This window comes from Amblyraja radiata, chromosome 3, assembly GCF_010909765.2.
Source record: "Amblyraja radiata isolate CabotCenter1 chromosome 3, sAmbRad1.1.pri, whole genome shotgun sequence".
Taxonomy (NCBI): Eukaryota; Metazoa; Chordata; class Chondrichthyes; order Rajiformes; family Rajidae; genus Amblyraja; species Amblyraja radiata.
The window spans coordinates 5,863,349-5,889,261 of NC_045958.1; the positions used below are offsets into that span (position 1 = coordinate 5,863,349).

The window sequence follows — 25,913 nt, forward strand, 5'->3', positions numbered from 1 at the left end:
CTCTCTCCCTCCCTCTCTCTCTCCCTCTCTCTCCCGCTCTCCCTCCCTCCCTCTCTCTCCCCATCTATCTCCCCCCCTCTCTCTCTCCCTCTCGCCCCCTCTCTCCCTCCCTCGCTCTCCCTCACTCTCCCCCTCTCTCGTCCCCTCTCTCCTCTCTCTCCCCCCTCTCCCTCTCTCTCCCTTCTCTTTCTCCTAACTCGCTTCCCTCTCTTTCCCCTAACTCTCTCTCCCCTCTCTTTCCCCTAACTCTCTCCCCCCCTCTCTCTCTCTCTCTGCACCTCTTCTCTCTCTCTCCCCCTCTTCTCTCTCTCTCCCTCTCTTCCCCCCCTCTCTCTCTCTTTCTCCCTCCCTCTCTATCTCTCCCTCTCTCTCCCTATCTACACACTCTCCCCTCTCTCTCTGTCTCTCCTCCCACCTCTCTCTTCCCCCCTCTCTCTCTCATCTCTCTCTCCCTCCCACCTCCCCCTCCCCGGCTCTCTCTCCCCTCTCTCTTTCTCCTCTGTCTCTATCTCCTCTTTCTCTTTGCCCCCCCATCTCTCTCTCTTCCCCCCTCTCTCCCTCTCTCTTGTACCACCCCTCTCTCTTCCCCCTCTCTCTCCCACTCTCTCCTACCCTCTCCTCCCTCTCCACCCCCTCTCTCTTCCCTCATTCTTCCCTCTCACCCCTCTCTCTCTTCCTCTCTCTTCCCCCCTCTCCCACCTCACTCTCCCCCTCTCTCTCCTACCTCTCTTCCCCCCTCTCCCTCTTCTCTCTCTCCATTCACGCCCCCTCTGTCTCTCCCATCTGTCTCCTCCCACCCCCCTCTCTCTCTCCCCACTGTCTCCCTGTCTCCTTCCCCTCTCTCTCTCTCCACCTCCAGTTGAGAGTCTGTCCCTTCGGCACAGAGACTCTCGCAGCAGCGGCAGCGGCAGCGGAGCTTCCGACGGCTCCGCGGCCCGGGACACTTGCACTGTCCGGAGCGCTCCATGGCCAGAGCTGCAGCGTCAGCTCCGCAAACTCTCGACAGCGCCGCAAACACTCGCAAGTCCCGGCTCCCCGCATCTGTTCCCGCCGCTGGTTCTGCTCCCATCCCTCCCGCGGCCCCGGCTCTCCAACACCCGCAGACCATGCAGTTTATCCGAGTTTTGACATTTTTTCGGTGATCACAAAATTTCTCACCACTGAGCGTGAGAAAGTTCTGATCAGCGTGAGGGCGTGAGAGTTTGCTTGAGGGCGTGAGTCTCACGCTCAAAGCGTGAGAGTTGGCAGCCCTGGTTTTATATGTTTCTATAAGATCCCCTCTAACCATTCTAAATTCCAGTGAATACAAGCCCAGTCGACCCATTCTTTCATCATATGTCAGTCCCGCCATCCCGGGAATTAACCTGGTGAAACCTCTGCTGCACTCTCTCAATAGCAATAATGTCCTTCCTCAAATTAGGAGACCAAACTTGCACACAATATTCCTGGTGCTGTCTCACCAGGGCCCTGTACATCTGGACCTCCTTGCTCCAAAACTCAAATCCTCTTGCAATGAAGGCCAACATGCCATTAGCTTTCTTCACTGCCTGCTGTACGTGCATGCTTATTTTCAGTGACAGGTCTCGTTGCACCTACCCTTTTCCTAATATGATACCATTCAGATAATAATCTGCCTTCCTGTTCTTGCCAAAAGTGGATAACCTCACATTTATCCACATTATACTGCATCTGCCAAGCATTTTCCCACTCACCCAACCTACCTAAGTCACCCTGCATCCTCATAGCATCCTCCTCACAGTTCACTCTGCCACCCAGCTTTGTGTCATCTGTAAATTTGCTAATGTTACTTTTAATTCCTTCATCTAAATCATTAATGTATATTGTAAATAACTACGGTCCCAGCACTGAGCCTTGCGGCACCCCACTAGTCACTGCCTGCCATTCTGAAAGGGACCCGTTAATCCCTACTCTTTGTTTCCTGTTTGCCAACCAGTTCTCTTTCCATGTCAATACCCTACCTCCACTACCATGTGCTCTAATTTTGTACACTAATCTCTTGTGGGACCTTGTCAAAGACTTTTTGAAAGTCCAGATACACCACATCCACTGGCTCCCCATTCTACTTGTTACATCCTCAAAAAATTCCAGAAGATTAGTCAAGCATAATTTCCCCTTCATAAATCGATGCTGACTTTGACCGATCCTGTCACTGCTTTCCAAATGCGCTGCTATAACATCTTTAACAATTGACTCAAGCATCTTCCTCACTACCAATGTAAGGCTAAAGGGCCTGCCCCACTTAGGCACCTTTTTAGGCGAGTGTGAGAGACTCTGCGCTCGCCACATGGTCGCCACATGTTCGCTGGTGGTCTCTGGTGAGTCTCCTTCATGGTCGCGAGGAGTTCCCGCATTCTGGCATTCCCGCACTGGTTGCAGATGCTGGTTTAAACAAAGGCAGACTCAAAATGCTGGAGTAACTCAGCGGGACAGGCAGCATCTCTGGAGAGAAGGAACGGGTGACCTTTCGGGTCGAGACCCTTCTTCAGACTGATCACAAACTAAACTCCCTTTCTTTGACTCCATCTACATTTCACGTTGCCTTGGCAAGGCCACCGGCATATTCAAGGACCAGTCTCATCCTTGCTCCCATCAGGCAAGAGGCACACGTTTGAAAACGCATACCTCCAGATTCAGGAACAATTTCTTCCCAGATGTTATCAGGCAACTGAACTGTCCTCACAACAACTAGAATGTGGTCCTGATTTTCCATCTAGCCAATTGGAGACCTTTGAACTATCTTTAATCGGCATTTATCTTGCACAAACTTTGGACCCTTGATCTGTATTATGTGGATGGTTCGATTGTAATAATGTATAGTTTTTCTTTGAATGAACAGCATGCAACTAAAAGCTTTTCACATTATCTCAGTCCACATGACAATAATAAACTAAACTAAACTAATTTCGTCCCCAGCAAATTAACCACAGCTGTGAGGGTAACCAAGGAATGTTGAGCTCTTGAGAAGCTGCTGGCCCACTGTCATGGTAAGTTTTCTGCAAATTTGTTGTAGGTTTTGCTGAAGAAAGGGTTGAGGTTTACAGAGCAGAATACAATCGAGATCTAATGCAGTTGAAGACCAGATTGTCAGCCTGACAGTAAACTCTCAGCATGGGACCTCAGCAGTTAAATAAGAGTGTGAGGCAGCTCTCGTATTACCTATCTGACTGTGCACAGAACACAGGGAGGGGAGTGCTCAAGGGAATAACAACACAAACAGATTGGTCCCAATAGCATAGCCGAAGAGATTATCTTCATCTCAATTTGCTAAGCCCCTTCTTTACTATTACTGCACTAATTCCTTCTCCTAGCTAGATGCAGGAAAAATGTTCCCAATGTTGGGCGAGTCCAGAACCAGGGGCCACAGTCTTAGAATAAAGGGGAGGTCATTTAAGACTGAGGTGAGAGAAAAACTTTTTCTCCCAGAGAGTTGTGAATTTATGGAATTCCCTGCCACAGAGGCCATATCACTGGATGGATTTAAGAGAGAGTTAGATAGAGCTCTTGCGGCTAGTGGAGTCAAGGGATATGGGGAGAAGGAAGGCACGGGTTATTGATAGGGGACGATCAGCCATGATCACAATGAATGGCGGTGCTGGCTCGAAGGGCCGAATGGCCTCCTCCTGCACCTATTTTCTATGTTTCTATGTTTCCAACTCATCTTTCCCTTCCTGCTGGCAACCTGAAGCAACACGGATGCCTGACATGAATCTTGTCGTTCCTTGTTACATTCCCCATTAATTCCCTGGTCATCAATTGATACATTGTGATAATGTTGCTCATTTGCAGAACATGAAACACTTTCTGGAATAAAAAAATTGGGATGAAGCAAAGCCTTTATCATCGTGTGGGATGTTGGCTGAAGTGTGTAACGGGCAACCCAGATGGCTGAGAATAGGAGTCATGTAAACTTCCTGAATATGTGACATTATCAAGAGACATTTCAAGAAATATGTCAAATGCAGTTGACAAAGAGGCCTTGGTTCTAAAGGAAGGCCTGAAGCTTGTCACAAGTCCACTTATCACTCCCTGAAGCTTTAGGAAACAAATTGTCCTTACTAATCGACGTGGCTATTCTGTCTGGAGGTCTCTTATCTGTGAGTAAGAAGCATCAATATCTCCGTAATGCTACTGTGCAGAGGTATACTGAGAACTCTGGCAGCTGATGCCTTTGGTAATATTGGAAGGTCAGAAGGTTCGGGGTGACAGAGACCTTAATTCTGTAGGCTGAGATGTCCAGGCATAATGGTGGGTTGAGACACAACCAAGATCATAGATCTACATCTCTACGTATTATTCCTTGGCAACTGATCTTTAGCCCCATGGATGTTCATGGGTGAGAGCAGCATAACTCTTTCCCCCCTGCTCCCACACGGCTCATGGAATGTCTCATTTGTTCTAATGCCTCTCCAGTAACTCCATCTTATGTAAAACACAACGCCTGACAACATCGAAGCACGCATGGCGAGGTGATATATTTCACATGGTGGTGTGAAAACGCACAGCACCAGATTCAGCGACAGTTTCTTCCCCGCTGTTATCAGGCAAATGAATCATCCTACCACAACCAGAGAGCAGTGCTAAACTACTAAATCTACCTCGTTGATGACCCTTGGACTATCCTTGACCGGACTTTGCTGGCTTTACCTTGCACCAAACGTTATTCCCTAATCATGTAAATGGATAAATTGTAATCATATATTGTCTTTCTACTGACTGGATCGCACGCAACTAAGAGCTTTTCACTGTACCTCGGTACACACGACGACAACTAAACGGAACTGATCTAAACAAACTGATCTAATAAAATAGGAAAATGGAAGTGTGGCGCGCCAAGTGTCACTTTGAAAGTTCGCAACGTCCTTGTGGATGCTCAGTCAGTTTCCAGAATATTCTTCAAATGACTACGGAAGTGTCTGAGGATGAGCAGCACTTTTTAACAGTGCAATTGCAGCGAATGGAGTGATGTATAAACATGGTTCTCATCGTGATTAATGACTTGTCTAAACCATGGAAGAGTGGCCCAATTTCAGCTGGCAATATTCCGAATAAGCATTGTAGGAAAGATGATATCATTTGTTTCGTCCTCTATGCCTTATAGGTAGCCATGAACCACAACCAGAGGAGCTGGTTCAAATCTTTCAAAAAACATGATTCTCACAAGGTTTTGTGACACATTTTTCTCACAAAATATTAATATTCACAGGTGCAGTTTTGAAAGACACAATGTTTCTGGGAATATACTGAAACATATTGATGTAACTTTTAAGAGGACATTTAATGGTTTACAAGGGAGGTGACACAATAAGCCTTCAGCTCCATCCTAATTTTCACTCAGGGGAGGTCTATGTACATCCAAAAACAACCTGGATATTTGGTGTTTAAAACTCCATGTTCAAGCACATTGACTAAAACTGTTTAGAGCGCTAAAATTCTGACGAATTTAGCAAATGTACATTGAATGGCAACACATTCAGTTTTGTTTATTAAAAAAAAACAGAAATAGTATATTTTCTGATAATTTCAGTACTGTAACATTTCCCTCATCACAATTTGCATAAATATTACAACTGCATTTGATATTAGCAGGGAAGATAATAATGAGAAAAAACTTTTTCACCCAGAGAGTTGTGAATTCATGGAATTCCCTGCCACAGAGGGCAGTGGAGGCCAAATCACTGGATGCATTTAAGAGGGAGTTAGATAGAGCTCTAGGGGCTAGTGGAATCAAGGGATATGGGGAGAAGGCAGGCACGGGTTATTGATCGGGGACGATCAGCCATGATCACAATGAATGGCGGTGCTGGCTCGAAGGGCCGAATGGCCTCCTCCTGCACCTATTTTCTATGTTTCAATGAGCTCTGAAAAAAAGAAGTAATTTTGGCTGTTTCTAGGACTTCCAGTACGGGTGGGCGGCGCGACTCACGTCGCAGCGGCCTCTGCAGTCCGTCTGTCGTTTTTTTATTTTTTGTCTCGTTTGTATGTAGTTTTTATTTTATTTTATTTTATTTATTTTTTAAACTGGGTATGTGTGTGGGGGGCTGGGGGGGGGGGGGAACTTTTTAAAATCTTTCCCCTGCACGGAGAACCCGACCTTTTCTCTGTCGGGTCTCCGTTGTCGTTGGGGCCGAGCACCGTGGAGCGGCCTCCAACCGGAACGACCTGGGGCTCCAGTCGCGGAGCCTGCGGACCTACTCACCATCGCGGTGCTGGCCGAGTTCGGAGCTGGTGGAGCTGTGGTGGCGCGCTGCTGCGACCCGACCCCGGAGATTCGGAGGCTCCAACCGCAGGTCTGGTGGACAGTAACACCGGGAGCCCGCGGGTCCCTGCTGGGAGACCGCTTTTCGGGGCTTCCGCAACGGCGACTTCTCCCGCCTGAGTTGCGGGGTTGAGGATGACCTGGAGCGGGGCCTTACATCGCCCGGCGCGGCTTTAAATGGCCGCGGGACTTGTTAGCGCACGCCGGGGGCTCCAACACCAAGACCCGGAGCGCGGCCTTGAATCACCCGGCGTGGCTTTAATGGCCGCGGGAAATTATCATCGCCCGCCAGGGGCTTTGACTCTGACATCGGGAGGAGAACGAGGAGTGCAGGGGAGAGACAAGACTTTGCCTTCCATCACAGTGAGGAGGAGATTCACTGTGATGGATGTTGGTGTAAATTGTGTTGTGTCTTGGTTCTACTTGTTTGTATGACTGCAGAAACCAAATTTCGTTTGAACCTCTGGGTTCAAATGACAACAAATATATTGTATTGTATTGTATTCAGGACACTCTAAAGCAATTCTTGCAAATTAAATATTTTGGAAGCGAGTATATTATGGATTTTCAGGAAAGCTCAACAGAAATTGTTTGCAAAGATGGTTCCCAAAAAACAAACCAGTGGTAGATGACCGAATAATCTGATCATAATGGTTTTGATTGAGATATGCATGATGTTACTCTTCCAGATGTATGCCTCAGACTGGAGAAGTATGGATAATTCTGCATATATTTTGTGCTGAGGTATCTGGAGGAAGACTATGCCATAACCAAAACAGTCAACCCAAGCAATTGGATGAGCAGTGCAGTGTATTTTCCCAAACTAAGCTGAGCAAGCACGTTTCTTCCCGGTTAAAGATCAATTTTGGACTCTCAATGTACTTAGTTGTATCATGATGGAATGAACATTTTTCCTGTTGGTTTCCATTTACAGATCTTTAACATGTAACAGTACGGAATGTCAATTTGCAGTTGCCAGCTTGCATTTTGAAGATTGCTTTTGATCCTAGGAGGAATAAAATCACAGAACAGTTACCACATAAAACAGGCTATTCAGCCCATTATGCCTGTGCCAGTCAAAAAGAGAACTGTCTGGCTTAATGGCATCTTCTGGCAGTAGGTTGATGGCACTGAATGTCACAGCTCTTCATGCACACATCTAAGTCGTATATATCCAAGTGGGTTTCTGCATCTACCATGCTTTCAAACTGTGAATTCCAGACCCCAACACTCTCTCTCTCTCTTCTTTCTGAACTTGCCACCAATTATTATAAAGCTACGTCATTTGGTTTTTGGTCCTGCTGCTAACAGAAATAGGTCTTTCCTATTTACTTTTCCAAGGTCCCCCATGTTGTTGTATGCCTCAATTACATTTCCTTTCAACCTCCTATGTTCCAAAGGAAACAACCCAACTCATCAAATTTCTTTGGCCCTGTGCTTTGAATAAACCATGCATATACACCCAGATCTCTCTCTTCCTTGTACTTATTTTGCAATGGTGACCTTGAGTTTATATTGCCTCTTCATATTTATTCCTACCAAAACACAAAACGTTCACTTCTCATCATTAGCTTTCTTAGACCGACTATCCTAACTTTACATTTGTTTCTCTCCATCTCCCTGGAAGTCTATTACTACCCTCTTCACGGTTCACTACATCTCCAGGTTTTGTGTCATCTGCAAATTTGGAAATTGGGCCCTCTATACACATCCAAATCACGAGAAATATATTAAAAACAAGCAGAGGTCCCAGTGAATAGCTCCAACACATACTTTTCTCTTGGCCAAATTAAAACTTTTCACTCCAACTTTCTGTTTTCAATAGATTAGATTAGATTAGATTAGATTAGATTAGATTAGATTAGATTCCTTTATTGTCATTCAGACCTTTCGGTCTGAACGAAATTTAGTTTCCCTGCAGTCATACATATAATAAAAAATGACAAAAACACACAATCATCACAAATTTAACATCCACCACAGTGAGTTCACCAAACACCTCCTCACTGTGGTGGAAGGCAAAATCTTAAAGTCTCTGTCTCTATCCTCTTTGTTCTCCCTCTGCGCCGAGGCGATCCAGACTCCAGATGTTGTGACCCCACCGGGTGATGGTAAATCCTGCGGCTCAACCGTGCTCCGTGAACGGGCCGGTTCAAACTCCACGGGTGGTCGCTGCCGCCGCCACGGTTCCGGGGCCGAGTCGGGTCTCCGTTGCCGCTGCCGCCTCAGCTCTGAGGCCGAGTCGGGTCTTCGCTGCCGCCGCTACAGCTCCAGGGCCGAGTCAGGTCTCCGCTGCTGCTGCCGCCGCCGCCACAGCTCCGGGGCCGAGTCGGGTCTCCGCTGCCTCTGCCGCCGCCGCTACAGTTCCGGGGCCGAGTCGGGTCTCCGCTGCCGCTGCCGCTGCCGCTACTGCTCCGGGGCCGAGTTGGGTCTCCGCTGCCGCCGCCGCCGCCGCCACAGCTTCGGGGCCGAGTCGGGTGTCCGCTGCCTCTGCTGCCGCCGCTACAGCTCCGGGGCCGAGTCGGGTCTCCGCTGCCGCTGCCGCCGCCACAGCTCCGAGGCCGCCAGCTCCGCCATTAGGCCTCGGCGCAGACGGAGACGGGGACGGGGAATACGACAGAAAAAAAGTTGCATCCCCCGAAGGAAGAGACCAAAACATGTTTCTCCCACCCCACCCACACACATACACAACTTAATAAAACAAAATTAACTAAAACATGACAAAGAAACAAAGAGAAAGAAAAAAAACAGACGGACTGCAGGTGGGCCGCAGCTGTTAAGCCAGCGCCGCCATCTTGGATGGTAGTAATGGCCCTGTCTCACGGTGCGAGTCCACCCACGAGTGATCCTGAGTTTAAAACAATTCAAACTCGTGGTAATCACGTAGAATTCACTTAGCGGGAACGTCGGAACTCGTAACGCTAACGGCAGGTACTCGGGAAACTTGTTAACTCGTTAAAATCTTTCAACACGATGAAAGATTTCCACGAGTCAAATTTACTCTTGAAGTAAAAATGTTAAACTTTTAAACTCGTTGTAAGAACCTAGTAGCCCGTGAGTTTACCGTAGTGACTCGTGAGTCTACCGTGGGCGCTCTTTAACTCAGCGGGACAGGCAGCATCTCTGGAGAGAAGGAATGGGTGACGGGATGACGTTTCCAAAATTCTGCTGCATCTTTGTGTTACTCCAGCACTGTGTGTTCACTTTTTGTCAACCAGCATCTGCCCTTTCTTGTGTCTGACATTATTTGTATCCGTGGCAGTTAATTGTTGCTCCCTTCAGTTTCGCAGCAGAATTTTGGGAGACCGGGTTTTACTTAGAGAATGCTGCTACTACCCATTTTATTCCACAGCTCTAGATCTTGATGATGTCTTATCCATATATGGCATATCAACTACACTTTCCCCATTGACCCACTCTCTTCCTCTATCTAATTAGCATTGGTTTTCTCTGGGTTCTCCGTTTTCCTCCCACACTCCAAAAACGTGTGGTTTTGTAGGTTAATTGGCTTTGGTAAAGATTGTAAATTGTCCCTAGTGTGTAGGATGGTGCATGTATTGGGTGATCGCTGGTAGGCACGGGCTCGGTGGTCCGAAAGGCCTATTTACGCTCTGTATCTCAAAACTAGACAAGATTTTCCTGTAACAAATTTCAGCCTGGCTCTCTCTAGTCACACTTCACGCCTTCAAATAACTGTTTAAATCATAAAACATGTTCTACCACCAAGGTTAAACAGATTGATCTGTAGTCTACTTCCACAACCTTTTTTGAAGAAGAGTGGAACATTTGCAATTTCCAGTCCTCTGGCAACACACCAAAATCTATAGGTTTGAAAGATTATGACCAGCGCGCTAGTATTTTGTTACCTTCCTTCCATCAACAGTACAAGGTATATTCCATCTGGATAGGCTAATCTACCTACTTTAGGTGCAGCTAGATTTTTTAATACCGCCTCTTTATTGAATTTTTAGCCATCTCATTATCTCATTTCCATTTCTTTTGTTGAGACATTCGAAGGACGTTGTTTTCTTGGTAAATAATGATCTGAAAGTTTTCATTTACTACCTCAGCCATGCCTTTTGCCTCCATAATTAGCTTTCTATTTTGTCTATGATCAGTCCACCTCTTCAACTATAACCCCTTGCTTGGCATATGCCAACAAATCATTTTTCCATTCACTAATATGTTGTTTTTTCTCAAGCACTTCCATTACATCTTTTATTTTCTAATATATTTCCCTTCTGAACTTACTGTAATCAGACAGCCAAGGACTTCTGTTAACACCCTGCCATTTATTTTTTCTATTCTAGTTTACTATCTGTTTATTTTGTGAGGGCGGGGGTGGGTGTACCTTGGGAGCAATGGCTTTCATTTTCCCACCCTTTTCCCTCATGGAACTGCACCTACTCCACAGATGAAACACATTCACCTTAAAGGCTTCCATTGTTCACCTACAGATTTTCCTGTTAAACTTTGATACCAATCACCGAATATAGATTTGAAAAATTCTCTTTTAAGGGGCCTTCTCTTCTATTTCTACTTTCTACTTTCTCTTTTTTATTTAATTTTTTAATTTTTTTATATACACACTTCATGTTTTTCTACTCTCTACCATCTATTTTTCCACTTTTTCCCCTTCCTATTGGTTTCTTTTTCTTGTCTTGCTTACTTCCTTCTCATAACATAAAACTAGAGGTTGTACATAGAATGGATTACGGTATGACATAGTTGGCACCTAAAATTAGGTGCCACTGTATTGTTTTGTACTGTATTAACTTCTAATAAAATAAACAAAAAAAAACAAAAACAAAAACAAAAACAAAAAAAACTTTGATACCAATTTACTCAGGCCAGATCCGTTCTAATCCCATTAAAACTTGGTGAATTTGGTGAAACTGGAAGGATAACAACAGGCTTTGATCTTAGTAGTGTTCACATTAGCATCCCAGGGAAAATTGCAAGTGATTTTACAGTGACATTTTCCAAATTCAGTAAACAATTAAATACATTTCAAAATCTAACTGCTGTGTAATAAACCTGAAGAGTCCTTGTTGTAGTAATATCCTAAAAATTAAATTCTGTAATTTGTGATGTATAATATTATAACATCGTCTGTAATCGACCTTGATGTTTGTAAGATTTCAAGTGTATTAGAAATAATTATTAATTGCAAAAATATGTCAGCAAACAATATCCCTGACAAAGGATTATGTATTTGTTGATGGGACATGTGGAGCAAGAAAACCCCCCAAAATATCTCAATGAACATTACTGATTCATTCTGCCCATGTAGATGTAACAGTACAAATGCTGACAAATCTGCACACACCTGGAGTATTGTGTGCAGTGTTGGTTCCCTCATTTGAGGAAGGACATTCTTGCTTTAGAGGGAATACAGCGTAGGTTTACAAGATTAATTCCTGGGATGGCGGGACTGTCATCTGCTGAGAGAATGGAGCAGCTGGGCTTGTACACTCTGGAGTTTAGAAGGATGAGAGGCGACCTTCTTGAAACATATCTTTTTTTTTTTTTTTTTTTTTTTTAATTCTATTTTATTTTTAATATGTTTTATTATTTATTTATTATTTATTTATTTTTATGATACTGACTGTAAAGGGAAATTCATTTCGTTGTCTCTAATTGAGACAATGACAATAAATTTGAATACAATACAATACAATATAAGATTGTTAAGGTACACAAAAATGCTGGAGAAACTCAGCGGGTGCAGCAGCATCTATGGAGCGAAGGAAATAGGTGACGTTTCGGCCCGAAACGTCACCTATTTCCTTCGCTCCATAGATGCTGCTGCACCCGCTGAGTTTCTCCAGCATTTTTGTGTCCCTTCGATTTTCCAGCATCTGCAGTTCCTTCTTGAACACATAAGATTGTTAAGGGTTTGGACACGCTAGAGGCAGGAAACATGTTCCCGATGTTGGAACATGAACCAGGGGCCACAGTTTAAGAATAAGGGGTAAGCCATTTAGAACGGAGAAGAGGAAACACTGTTTCTCACAGAGAGTTGTGAGTCTGTGGAATTCTCTGCCTCAGAAGGTGGTTGAAGCCAGTTCTCTGGATGCTTTCAAGAGAGAGTTAGGTAGGGCTCTTAACGATAGCGGAGTCAGGGGATATGGGAGAAGGCAGGAATGGGGTACTGATTGGGGATGATCAGCCATGATCACATTGAATGGCGGTGCAGGCTTGAAGGGCTGAATGACCTACTCCTGCACCTATTGTCTATTGTCTATTGTCTAAATCCAGTTGTAATGAGTCGACTCGAAAACACATCAAGATACAACACATATTTTTTAAATCTACATACAGCAAGAATCTGCAGTCATCACATCTTCTAACTAGCGTAAGCAAGCTCTTGATAATATGAAGTACATAGTAGGCGGAGTCACTACTAACAAACACTATAATTGGCTAGTATGAAATAGCCAATCTACATCCCTCCTTGTAGAACCAAAAGAAGCATCGGTGACTAAGCAATATAGGAGGGATGATAATAACACGTTTGCAGAATTACACAAAATCGCCGTATCTAACGGGTGGCCTACAAACCCTTTCCGGCCCGTGTGCGGTATGAGTCCGCCTCACCTCCTTTCAACGGAGAAGAAACCAGGGAGGGAAATGGGGAAACGGCTGGCGGCCGGATGAGATAGGCGAGCTAAACGCTAAACGCCACGTGGAGTCTGCAGTGGAAACAATAGGCAGTAGTGGGGACGCGGGACCAACGGTGCGAGTGGATACAAAACGCGAGACATCGGGATACGGAGTCGCAGGACGCTGTTCCTTCACTGGAAGGATATGTTGACGGTTGTGTCTGTAGATGGCTCTGTCCGCTTCGACCAGATAAGAACGCGGCTCTTTGGCAGGGCTATAGATGTGTCCCAGACGTGCTTAGCCCTTGTTTGTCTGGAGACGGACCACTTGTCCACGAGCGAGAGGTTTAAATGGCTTGCTGGACTTGTCGAAGAAGCGTTTCTGCGTGTCTCGTTTGGATTGTAGTTGCTTCTGAACTGCAGACCCCCCCACTGGCCACCTATATTGGAATTGGTGGAGAGGTGGAATATTGCGTTGGGGGACTGGCCCTCAATGGGTCACACTTAGTCTAATATTTATTAAATCTACATACAGCAAGGATCTGCAGTCATCACATCTCCGAGCTGAGATTCATTCTAACTAGTGTAAGCAAGCTCTTGATAATATGAAGTACATAGTAGGCGGAGTCACTACTAACAAACACTATAATTGTTTAATTGATACCTCCGGAAGTGGCGGCGCTGCCTTGCAGCTGCGGCTCGCCTGCAGTCCGTTTGTCTTTTCTGTTTTTTGTTTTCTCTTGTCCCATTTTTTTGACTCTTCCTTCGGGGGGGATGCGACCTTTCTTGCCGTATCCCCCGTCTCCGTGTCCGTCTGCGCTGAGGCCTATCGCGGAGCTGGCGGCCTCCAACTGCGACCAACCTCGAGGCTGCGGAGGCAGAGCCAGGACTTACCAACGCGAGGCTGGCCGACTTCGGGGCTGTGGTTGTGGGGCGACCCAACTTCCGACCCGACTTTGGAGCCTCGGCGGCTCGGCCACGGGCCTGTGGACGACATCATCGGGAGCTCGCAGGTCACAGGTGGTGACCTGTTTTTCCCGCAACTTCAGCTGCGTCCGCTGGACTGGAGCTTCGGCAGCTTCGACCGCCCCGGGCCGCGGAGTTTGAACCGGCCCGTTTGCGGTGCATGGATTCAGCCGCGGGACTTACTTACCATCACCCGGCGGGGTCACAACATCGGAGGCTTGGATTGCCTCAGCGCAGAGGGAGAGCAAGGAGGGAAGAGACAATGACTTTGGGACTTTAAACTGTGTTGAGTGTTTGTTATTTATTCTATGTTATGACTGCAGGCTAAACCATTTTGTTGCACTGAAGAGTGCAATGACAATAAATTGAATAAAATAAAAAATAAAATAAAATAAAAATTGGCTAGTATGAAATAGCCAATCTACACCAGTATATAGGCTGGGGGGTGGGAGGAGGCAGCAGAAGGGCTGAGGAAAATTTGTTCGGTGTCGGAGATGGGGAGGTCGGGTGGGATGGTGAACACCCGGCAGGGATGGGGGTTGGGGCCGGAGGAAGTGTCAGGCCATCATCTGGCAAGAGGGCCTGAAACATCAGGCCGCCGTGGCGGTGACTACAGAGGCCTCAATAGGCTCCGACCACGGGTAAACATAGAGGAAGTGGACTGAACTTTGGTGCCTTCCCTCACAGTGGGAACGTTGATCCCGCTGTGGGGGAGATGTTTTTTATGTTTTATGTTAAATTCTATAGTGTTGTGTTTATTTTATTTGTGTGCTGCAATGGCAACTCAAATTTCACTGCACCAATTGGTGTATGGGGCAATAAATGTCCTTTGTCCTTTGTCCTTTGTTATTTAGGCCCTGATACGAATCGCCCTTGTCTTGTCTGCTGATATCGGGCCTTAAATCATGGCAGCGGCCACATTCTAATCGATAACAATCCAGAAACATCCACTCTCAAGTTAATCAAATCCATTATTTTTTTCCACAATCTTGTCATAAGACCATCTTAATCATCTATATTTTGTGTTAGTGTCTATCCATGATCAATATTTTCATACTAAATATCCACTACAGTTTTAGTCAGATGTATTGTGTAAAAAAATAATGATTTAATTATCTTGAGAGTGGATGTTTCTGGATTAATTTATGGGAATTAAACATTAAATTCCTTCCATTTGGCATATAAATTCATGACAAAGTGAGATTTCAAAATCATGTTATATTGTGAATTGTTGGGTGAATGGGATCCGTTTATTATTTGTTATTTGGATACTTTGGCTATTTAAAAATGTTAGCCTTTCCTTAGGAAATGGATAGATGTTTAGATTAAGTAATCGAATTTAGATGATATTAATTGATTAGATGAATTTAATTGATTTGATGAAACTGATGAATATGAATTTTTTGGGGGAATTTACTATTTGTTTTAACGTTTAAAAAGCATACACGTTTTGTAAACGGCTTTTGGAAGCAGATTTGATTCAGATTTTGCAATATAATTGTCAATAAGGAACAATTCTTTAAGAATTATTTTCCAACTATTCTTGCTATTAAGGGAGTGCAGCGTAGGTTTACAAGGTTAATTCCCGGGATGGCGGGACTGTCATATACTGAGAGAATGGAGTGGCTGGACTTGTACACTCTGGAGTTTAGAAGGATGAGAGGCAATCTTATTGAAACATAAAAGATTGTTAAGGGTTTGGACACGCTAGAGGCAGGAAACATGTTCCCGATGTTGGGGGAGTCCAGGACCAGGGGCCACTGTTTAAGAATAAGGGATAAGCCATTTAGAACGGAGACGAGGAAACACTTTTTCTCACAGAGAGTTGTGAGTCTGTGGAATTCTCTGCCTCAGAGGGCGGTGGAGGCCGGTTCTCTGGATGCTTTCAAGAGAGAGCTAGATAGGGCTCTTAAAGATAGTGGAGTCAGGGGATATGGGGAGAAGGTTGTAACGGGGTACAAATTGGGGATGATCAGCCATGATCGCATTGAATGGCGGTGCTGGCTCGAAGGGCCGAATGGCCTATTCCTGCACCTATTGCCTATTGTTTATTGCCTATTATATAGATTTTTTTTTCTTCACTCAAGTGGACCCCATTTTGTGAGCACGCCCCTTCATGTTTTCCTTTCTAATAACTGTTGAAGATTAATTTTACTTTTTATTTTCAGATTCTAATCTGAGCATGAGTAAAAGATTTGAATGTGGTGCTCGCAAGCGCAAGAGAAAGAGACTTGAAAATGATACGGTAAAGAAGTTAAGCCCAATCACTGCTTTCTTGGATCAGCCACTGACAGAGGCAACAAGTGCCAGCGGTGAAGGGGATACATTGATACTAACACAAGGAAATCAGTCTGGTGGAGCTATCTAGCCAACTACTAGCATTCAACCAGAAGAAAACCTCCCTGAAACAGAAACAGCGAAGCAGGACGTGGAACAGTAAGCTGAATATGAGGAAGCAGCCATGATGCCGGCTCAAAATGAAAATATAGAACTGATTCAGGAGTCACTTAATGGACAGGGAGGCTAAAGAGTGACAAGAAAATAATGTGGATAGTCAGAATTTTCAGCTCACACCAGCTCTCAAGTTCAGCATTGTTGTAGACCATTTTCACATTCCAGGCGAGTGTATAAAAAGCAGTCTAGGTTTTGCACAAAAGCTCTTTTTTATTCAACAAATTTTCGGTGGGCGGCGCGACTTTCGTCAGCAGCGGCCTCTGCAGTTCGTCTGCGTTTTTATTATTTTATGTCTATGTTTTTATGTAGTTTTTGTTATTTTTTGTTGGGGTATGTGTGTGGGGGGGGGGGTGGGGGTGGTGTGGGGGGGGTGGGGGTAACTTTTAAATCTCTCCCTGCACGGGAGACCCGACCTTTTCTTTGTCGGGTCTCCGTTGTCGTTGGGGCTGCAACGAGGAGCGGCCTCCAACAGGAAGACCGGGGGCTCTGGTGCCGACTACTCACCTCACCGTCGCGGAGCTGGCCGAGTCCAGAGCGGGTGGAGCTGTGGTGGACGCTGCTGCGACCCGACCTCCGGAGATTCGGTGGCTGCAACTGCGGGTCTGGCGGACGGCGGCACCGGGAGCCCGCGGGTCCCTGCTGGGAGACCGCTTTTCGGGGCTTCCGCAACGGCGACTTCTCCCGCCCGAGTTGCGGGGTTGAAGAGCACCTGGAGCGGGGCCTTACATCATCGCCCCGCGCGGCTTGGAATGGCCGCGGGACTCTGCGAGCGCACGCCGGGGGCTCTAACATCAAGACCCGGTGTGCGACCTTGCATCACCCGGCGTGGCTTTAATGGCCACGGGACAATCGCCATCGCCCGCCGGGGGCTTTGACTTTGACTCTGACATCGTGGGGGAGAGTGCAGTGGAGAGATACGTTTTTTTGGCCTTCCATCACAGCAATGTGATGGATGTTTATGTAAATTATGTTGTGTCTTGGGTCTATTTGTTTGTAATGTATGGCTGCAGAAACGACATTTCGTTTGGACCTCAAGGGGTCCAAATGACAATAAATTGAATTGTATTGTATTGTATTGTATTGTAAAGTACAAGGTATTCCAGACTCGGATGATATAGATGATGCCAAACATAGATCTACTGTAACAGACGTTGGTTTGTGGACAGAATTATCTCATGAGGACATATCCTATTGGGTAGAAAGGGGCCCTCTCAAGTTCAGCATCGTTATGGACCATTTTCACATTCCAGGCGAGTTTATAAAAAGCAGTCTAGGTTTTGCACAAAAGCTCTTTTTTATTCAACAAAAGTCAATGGAGAAACTTATAGCCGAGAGTGGCTTGTGTATTCTCCCTCAAAAGGCCGGATATATTGCTTTGTTTGTAAACTCTTTCCAAACATTGCATCTTCTGCTACATCTTTAGCTTCTGAAGGGTTTGATGATTGGCAAAACCCCTGTCTTATCCAAACTTATGGAAACTCAGAGAAGCGCAGGAATGCCATGTTGACCTACTTAACAAGAAAGCGAGGGCAAACGTTAACTTCAACGTGGGGGTGGGAGATTGGGAGGGGCCTCACAAGTGGAATAGCCTAGGGTCTCTCTTCATCTAATCCGGCTGCCCGCCAGGCTTTGTCCTGGCCCTCCTCCCTTCCAGCTTTCTTTCTCCCCCCACCCCTAATCTCAATCATTCAAGAAGGGTCCCAACCTGAAACATCACCTATCCATGTTCCCCAGAGATGCTGCCTGAGTTCCACCGTCACTTTGTGTGTGTGTTTTTTTAATGAGTGAAGAATCCAGTTTGCATTTCATGAAAGTGAACTTTCTGTATCTGAGCATTCTTGAAATTTCATGAAATTGAAGTTTTCTAATATTATATTTATTCATTCAGAGGTTGTGGACATCATTGGTAATGCAAGCATTTATTCACCTTCTGGGATTGTTCCAGTTTGGAAAATACCTCTCCTGGCAGAATTTCAGAAATCAAACCAGCATCTTTTTTTTTAAACGCGAGTTTCTTTTTTGGAAAATATATATTTAGATTATTACCTGATGGCATCACAATTTTTGGCCACTAATATAATTCACACAACCTAAAAATATAAGCGTACACTTCTAAGAGGTGTGGGCATACGCTGATATGTACTTTTTAGTTTAGTTTTAGAGATACACAGTGCTGAAACATGCCCTATGACCACTGCGTCTGCAATCGAACAGCAATCCCCGCACATTAACACTATCCTACACACACTAGGGACAATTTACACATATCAAGTGTAATTAACCTACAAACCTGTAAGTCTTTGGAGTGTGGGAAGAAACGGAAGATCTCTGAGAAAACCCACAGTCATGGGAGAATGTACTAACCCCGTACAGACAGCACCCGTAGTCGGGATCGATCCTGGGTCAGCAGCTCTACCACAGCGCCTCCATGCCATCGTTCAGTGATTGTTCATGAACTGAGGAGGGCATTAAGAGTCACCACTTTGGTAGGTCTGGAATTGCTATGGACCAGATTAGATAAGGCTGGCTGAAAGGGTCAAGAGCTTCAAATTCCTGGGCGTGCACATCTCTGAAGATCTTTCCTGGTCCGAGAACACTAACGCAATTATCAAAAAAGCTCATCAGCGCCTCTACTTCCTGAGAAGATTACGGAGAGTCGGTTTGTCAAGGAAGACTCTCTCTAACTTCTACAGGGGCACAGTAGAGAGCATGCTGACCGGTTGCATCGTGGCTTGGTTCGGCAATTTGAGCGCCCTGGAGAGGAAAAGACTACAAAAAGTAGTAAACACTGCCCAGTCCATCATCGGCTCTGACCTTCCTTCCATCGAGGGGATTTATCGCAGTCGCTGCCTCAAAAAGGCTGGCAGTATCATCAAAGACCCACACCATCCTGGCCACACACTCATCTCCCTGCTACCTTCAGGTAGAAGGTACAGGAGCCTGAAGACTGCAACAACCAGGTTCAGGAATAGCTACTTCCCCACAGCCATCAGGCTATTAAACCTGGCTCGGACAAAACTCTGATTATTAATAACCACTTTCTGCTATTTGCACTTTATCAGTTTATTTATTCATGTGTGCATATATTTATATCATGGTATATGGACACATTTATCTGTTTTGTAGTAAATGCCTGCTATTTTCTGTGTGCTTAAGCAAAGCAAGAATTTCATTGTCCTATACAGGGACACATGACAATAAACTCACTTGAACTTGACATATTATTGGACATTAGTAAAAAAAACTGAAGAAGGGTTTCGACCCGAAACGTCGCCTATTTCCTTTGCTCCATAGATGCTGCCTCACCCGCTGAGTTTCTCCAGCATTTTTGTCTACCTTCGATTTTCCAGCATCTGCAGTTCCTTCTTAAACAGTAAAAAAAAGTTTTTTTTTACAACAACATAGAGGTTCCTAATTATTTTTAAGATTCCAGGCTTATCTCATTGTTATCATTTTAATTCCCAACCTGCCAAGGTGGCATTCAAATTCAATTCTCTGGGTTAATCATACAAAACTCTGGCTGCCAGTTGAATAAGATGATCACCAAACTAATGTACCATGCTGAAAATCCTTACTGTAATTTACCTGTTAATAGTGACGTGGTGAATAGATTGGCTATTTTTTAATGTTTGATATGATAGACTGCCATCATGCATAAACAGTTAAAATCCATTTTGAGATAGTCATCTAGAGCTCCCAACATGGATTTTCATTTAAAATCACAAACAGATGAAGCATCAAGTAAGTTCCTCGGCTTATGTTTTTAAAAATGCAATTTTGTATTTTCTTACTGCCCTCTGATTTGCACCCAGCTCCTGGAGGTAGCAACAACGGATGGTGTACAAGTACTGATCAAAGTAAACATAGAAAATAGAGGATGCCAATCGGCCCTTCGAGCCAGCACCGCCATTCATTGTGATCATGGCTGATCGTCCTGATCGTTGGGACGACAGATGGCGCACTTGGCTAAGTGTTCGGCTGGCAACCGGAAGGTAGCCGGTTCGAATCCCGCTTGGAGAGCATACTGTCATTGTGTCCTTGGGCAAGACACTTCACCCACCTTTGCCTGTGTGTGAATGTGTGTGAATGTGTGTGAGTGACTGGTGGTAGTCGGAGGGGCCGTAGGCGCAGATTGGCAGCCACGCTTCCGTCAGTCTGCCCCAGGGCAGCTGTGGCTACAGAAGTAGCTTACCACCACCGAGTGTGACTGAGGAGTGAATGAATAATGCGATGTAAAGCGCCTTGAGTATTAGAAAGGTGCTATATAAATCCCATCCATTATTATTAATATTAATAAACCGTGTCTGCCTTCTCCCCATATCCCTTGACTCCACTAGCCCCTAGAGCTCTATCTAACTCTCTCTTAAATCCATCCAGTGACTTGGCCTCCACTGCCCTCTGTGGCAGGGAATTCCATACATTCACAAGTCTCTGGGTAATCACATCATGTTTGTTCGAGGTAGTATTGGGAAACTTATCCCAATTTTTGTCATCTCTGCAGTGAGAAACAGGGACCTTGGTTGATTTGTTTTCCTCTATCTTTCAAGGATGCTCAGAACATCCGCTGACTAGTTGAATTCAGGGGCAAAAACTGATTGGAGACCTTCCAAGATTGCAACGTTCAGTTAGAAACCTTCTTCACCAAGCATTGGAAAGCATGTTTGAGTTGATTAATTTAAAAAGTGGTTGATAAAATCTTTTAAGAATTTTCAATGGAATGAATTAATCTGTCTTAGTGCAGTTCCAATTCTGCAGTGATTGTATCCTGCAGTTAGAAGTTAATTAAAAGGGGATAGCAGAATATGTTTGTGTGGTATGGCAAAATATGATTGGGAAGTGACCAAACTTATGTAACAATGCCTGTTTAATTCAGTAAACTTGCATTTATTAAATAATCCCAATTCTCTCCTGTAGTTGGGTTAATTATGTTAATACAGGGCAAAAACCAAAAACAGTAAGGTGTTACTCTTACTTAGAGTTGATATCAAACCCAATACTGAAGGTAAATCTCGATACTATATTGCAGATTTCCTCTACAGCACAAAGTGGATGACATGGCTTCAAAGGGCATTATGGCTTTAATTAAAGTCACCTTGATGTTGTTTTTAATCTATCCTCAGGACTTTATGAAAAATGCCTCTGTTATTTTGTACCAAACATTTTTAATAGTTTTTAATGTTGTCATGACTAAAATAATTATTACACAGAAGGAGGCCATTCAGCCTACTAAGTCTGTTCTAAATCCCAGGTAAAGCAATCTTGTAAATCCTAGTCCCCCCAAGCTCTCTCCATAACATTTTCACATGTGTATCCAATTCTCCTTTGAAAAGCCTATTTGATTCCATTCCCATCAGTCCAAGAGGAAGCAAAATCCAGATCATAGTTACCCTCTATTTAACAATCTTCTCACATCCCCCTTGAATCTTTTGGCCATGATTTTAAATCTGGGCCCAATGATTCTTGAATCATCCACTAATGGGAGCGGTTTATCTCTGCTTACTCCATCCAAACCAAATATAATCTTCTGCATGTCCAGTTAAAATATAATTGAAAAGGATCTACTTCTAATTGACATTGATTTCAGAATATGGAGCTGCTTTGTCATCAACTCATTTAGTTCTGGCATCTTCCATCCTACTTCTGGATCAGTTACAATACAACCAATTGTCTGTCTGCTAGAAGCTGCCTTGGTTGCCAGGGCCAGTTTGAAAGGGACGAATCGCACAATTGTGGACTGTTCATTCAGAGATCAACAGTTTGGAAAATTCTTCATTTGGCTGCTAGGCAGGTCCCTCATCTCTTCCCGCTTTCTTGTCCCACAGACAGACAGACAGACAGACAGACAGACAGACAGACAGACAGACAGACAGACAGACAGACAGACAGACAGACAGACAGACAGACAGACACACACACACACACACACACACACACACACACACACACACACTCTGGTACTTTGTGTCTTTTTGTTTAATGAATTGATGTTAAATTTATATTTCAGGAAAGTAAACAATATGTATCTAAGCATTCTTTCATGAAATGGAAGTTTTCTGATTATTCATTCAGAGGTTGTGGACATCACTGGCAATGCAAGCATTTTTTCGACCTTCTGTGAGTGTTCCAGTTTGGAAAATACTTCTCCTGGCAGAATTTTAGGAGTCAAACGAGCATCTTGATTTTTTTGAAAAATATATATATTTCGATTATTGCATTGATGATGACACAACAATGACAATATTTTATATCACAACAGTGACAACTGCATTGATGACAGCCAGTAGTATGCATACAACATAAAATATATACATACACTTCTTAATACAGCCAAGACGCTGTAATTTCATGATTGTTGGGTGCTAAGCTCACTATCTGTCCTCTCTCTCTCTTCAGTCCACACCTCTGTCTGTCACTTCAGCTATGTTTTTGAGAGATTACTATTAGAAATAGAAAGCTCCCAGCCAGAAGAGAAAGAAATCAGCACACATTGACCCATTATATAATATAAATTTAAAAATATTTTAATTAATGTTTATTCTGGATACAGTATATTAACTATTTTTTATATTGCTACTCAGTGTATTTGGTGTCTGTAACATGCTTTGGGACTTTCTGTGTATTCACTTTTGCTTTGTATGTTACTATTTTTAGCATATATCTCTGCATTGTTAATAGTTATGTTAAATAATTACAGCTACTTGTGAACAATAAAACCAATCAACTAGTGCAAGATGTTGTTCTCCGTTCGAATAGTGGGATTGGTTATCAGAAACTAGTTGAAAAAACTAAAATAAACCCTTGGCAATTAATATTAGAATAGCACTACCACAGTACAGAATGAATGTATTCACATGTTTCTAGTCCCAAGGTGACCTTATTGTATTCACAGAGAATACTATAGAATACTATACTTTCATTCTATAGAAAGAGAAACTCCAGATTGTGTTTTTCTATGCCTGGTAAATCCAAAGTGAAATTTGCAGTGACATTCATCATACCTGGAAACAATGCTTTAGACAGGACGTAACATATCCTCCAAATTTGCTAAAGGCTTTTATGCTTCTAACATCCCAAGGTTATCAAATAGCTTCAATTAAAGAAAAAAATACACTCCTTCATGGAGGAGTTTAGTTTAGTTTATTTATTTTTTAGTTTAGAGATACAATGCAGAAACAAGGCCGTTCAGCCCACCAAGTCTACGCCAACCAGCTATCCCCGCACACTAACGCTACCCTACATACACTAGGAACAATTTACACACACCAAGCCTATTAACCTACAAACCTGTACGCCTTTGGAGTGTGGGAGGAAACCGAAGATCTCAGAGAAAACCCACGCAAGTCACGGGGAGAACGAACAAATTCCGTACAAGGCAAGCACCCATAGTCGGGATCGAACCCAGGTCTCTGGCGCTGCAATGCACTGTAAGGTAGCAACTCTAACACTGCGCCACTGTACTGAGATCTCAAGAGAACGTGCTGTTATGGTTTGTAAATCTGTTATGGTAGTCTTCTTTGTAACTTTTCGCACATTTTCACTTATCCTGCAGTTGTCATTACGGGACACCCCTAGTTATGAACACCTGACATGGAGACTTGTATCTATGAATCATCTCTCCTAATATTAATAAATTCAAAAGTCCGTGCAGATGGCAGAACTAGTTTCTCTTCTCTCGCTCCAATTTTAACGATTTATTTCTTATCAGTCTTATGTACTTTTGATTCCATTCATTAAAATACTTTGGAGATACTCTTACCACCTTGAGTGAGTATTGTGTATTTTCTGACCTGTGGACAAAATTGTCTGATGACTTATCTGTAAAAATGGAACATCCATGTGTCTCCATCTTGGAACCTTATCACTGGCCTCAATCATAATTGCCCTGAAGGTATCTGGGAGTGACCCAAGATGAGACCTTACTCTTCAAGCCTTTTCCTATGACCAATTTCTGTGATGAACCAAACATGTGGACAAATCATCTCTAACACACCTCAACATTTTGGGGCAATCCATGGGCTGACTTTGAATAAAATTGCAGATGGCTGAATATCTGAAATAAAAGCAGAAAAATGTTGGATACACTCTGGAGCTCAGGCAACAATTCTAGACTGGGAAATAGACTTAATGTTTCAGGTCACAGGTCACTACAGAGTGTTTCCAACATTTTCTGTTTTTGTTTAAGGAAAGATTTTAATGCATAAATAAATCAGATATTCGATAAACTGAAATTCGGGGACTTTAAAATACTATTGTTAATTTGTGCCCATATTGTGTTTCTAGCTAAAAAGGTATTTTGTTTTATAATTGACATTGACTCTTGATCCCAACTTATAGATATTTGCCTGGCATCCCTTTTTCAGAATGTAAAGTCAATTTCACAGTAATTTTCTCACACCAGAGAGGACAATTGTTAGCATGGATAATTGAGCTATTCGTTCTTTTCTATAAGTTAGGTTCCATTTTACCTCTTCCCACAAGTACTTACATTTATGATGTCACTTTACAGGGACAGGCAATTCTGTGTTCTCTCGCCAAAGCAACCAAACTCCAGGCATGTTGAGTGTCTGTCGGAGACAATGGGTATATTTCATGTCAGTTGCTGGACAATCTTACAAATAAGATCATAAGTTGCAGGAGCAGAATTAGGCCATTTCGCCCATCGAGTCTACTCCACCACTCAATCACGGCTGATCTTGCCCTCTCGACCCCATTCTCTTGCCTTCTCCCCATAACCCCTGACACACGCACTAATCAAGAATCTCGCAATCTCCGCCCTAAAAATATCCATGGAATTGGCCTCCACAGCCTTCTGTGGCAATGAATTCTGCAGATTCACCACCCTCTGACAAAATAAATTCCTCCACATCCCCTTTCTAAAGGTATGTCGTTTTGCCCTTTTATTCTTAGGCTAAGACCTCTGGTCCTGGACTCTCCCACTAGTGGAAATGTGCCAAAGGCCACTCTGAGAGTTTTGGACGTATTATCTTCTGTACTTCAGGTCCTTTGCTTCAGCATAATATCAGAGACCCTGGGGTTGTAAACTCTGTGCGGTCGTATTTCTGGAGGATTCAACATGTCTTCTACTGCCCCTTCCTATCTATTTCGATCAGTGAACATGCCATCTCATGGTACATTCCCACTCCGCTGGCAATCAGCAGCATAATATATCGATCTCCATCGTTTTTGAGAATACTGCCAAAAGATTTTCAAATAATTTATTATGATTAATGTACCCATGATTTTTATCTTAGTTTGTTTGCAGCACTGAATAATTACTCTGTACTTTGATGAGATATAGTGTTATTCTTGAAATTTAGCCTAAAATTTGGCCCAGTGAAAAACATAGAAACATAGAAAATAGGTGCAGGAGTAGGCCATTCGACTCTTCGAGCCGGCACCGCCATTCAATATGATCATGGCTGATCATCCAACTCAGTATCCTGTACCTGCCTTATCTCCATACCCCCTGATCCCTTTAGCCACAAGGGCCACAGCTAACTCCCTCTTAAATATAGCCAATGAACTGGCCTCAACTACCTTCTGTGACAGAGAGTTCCAGAGATTCACCACTCTCTGTGTGAAAAATGTTTTTCTCATCTCAGTCCTAAAGG

General features: G+C 43.9%; 1 long non-coding RNA gene across 3 annotated transcripts in view; it reads right to left on the bottom strand.

Moving 5' to 3' along the window:
* The window catches only part of LOC116970764, a 290,449-nt gene that overhangs the window by 57,413 nt on the left and 207,123 nt on the right, over window positions 1-25,913 (bottom strand). For all 3 annotated transcript variants that reach the window (XR_004411308.1, XR_004411306.1, XR_004411307.1), the window contains exon 4: window positions 24,788-24,866. This is a non-coding gene — a long non-coding RNA (uncharacterized LOC116970764). The remainder of the gene's footprint in view (window positions 1-24,787; window positions 24,867-25,913) is intronic.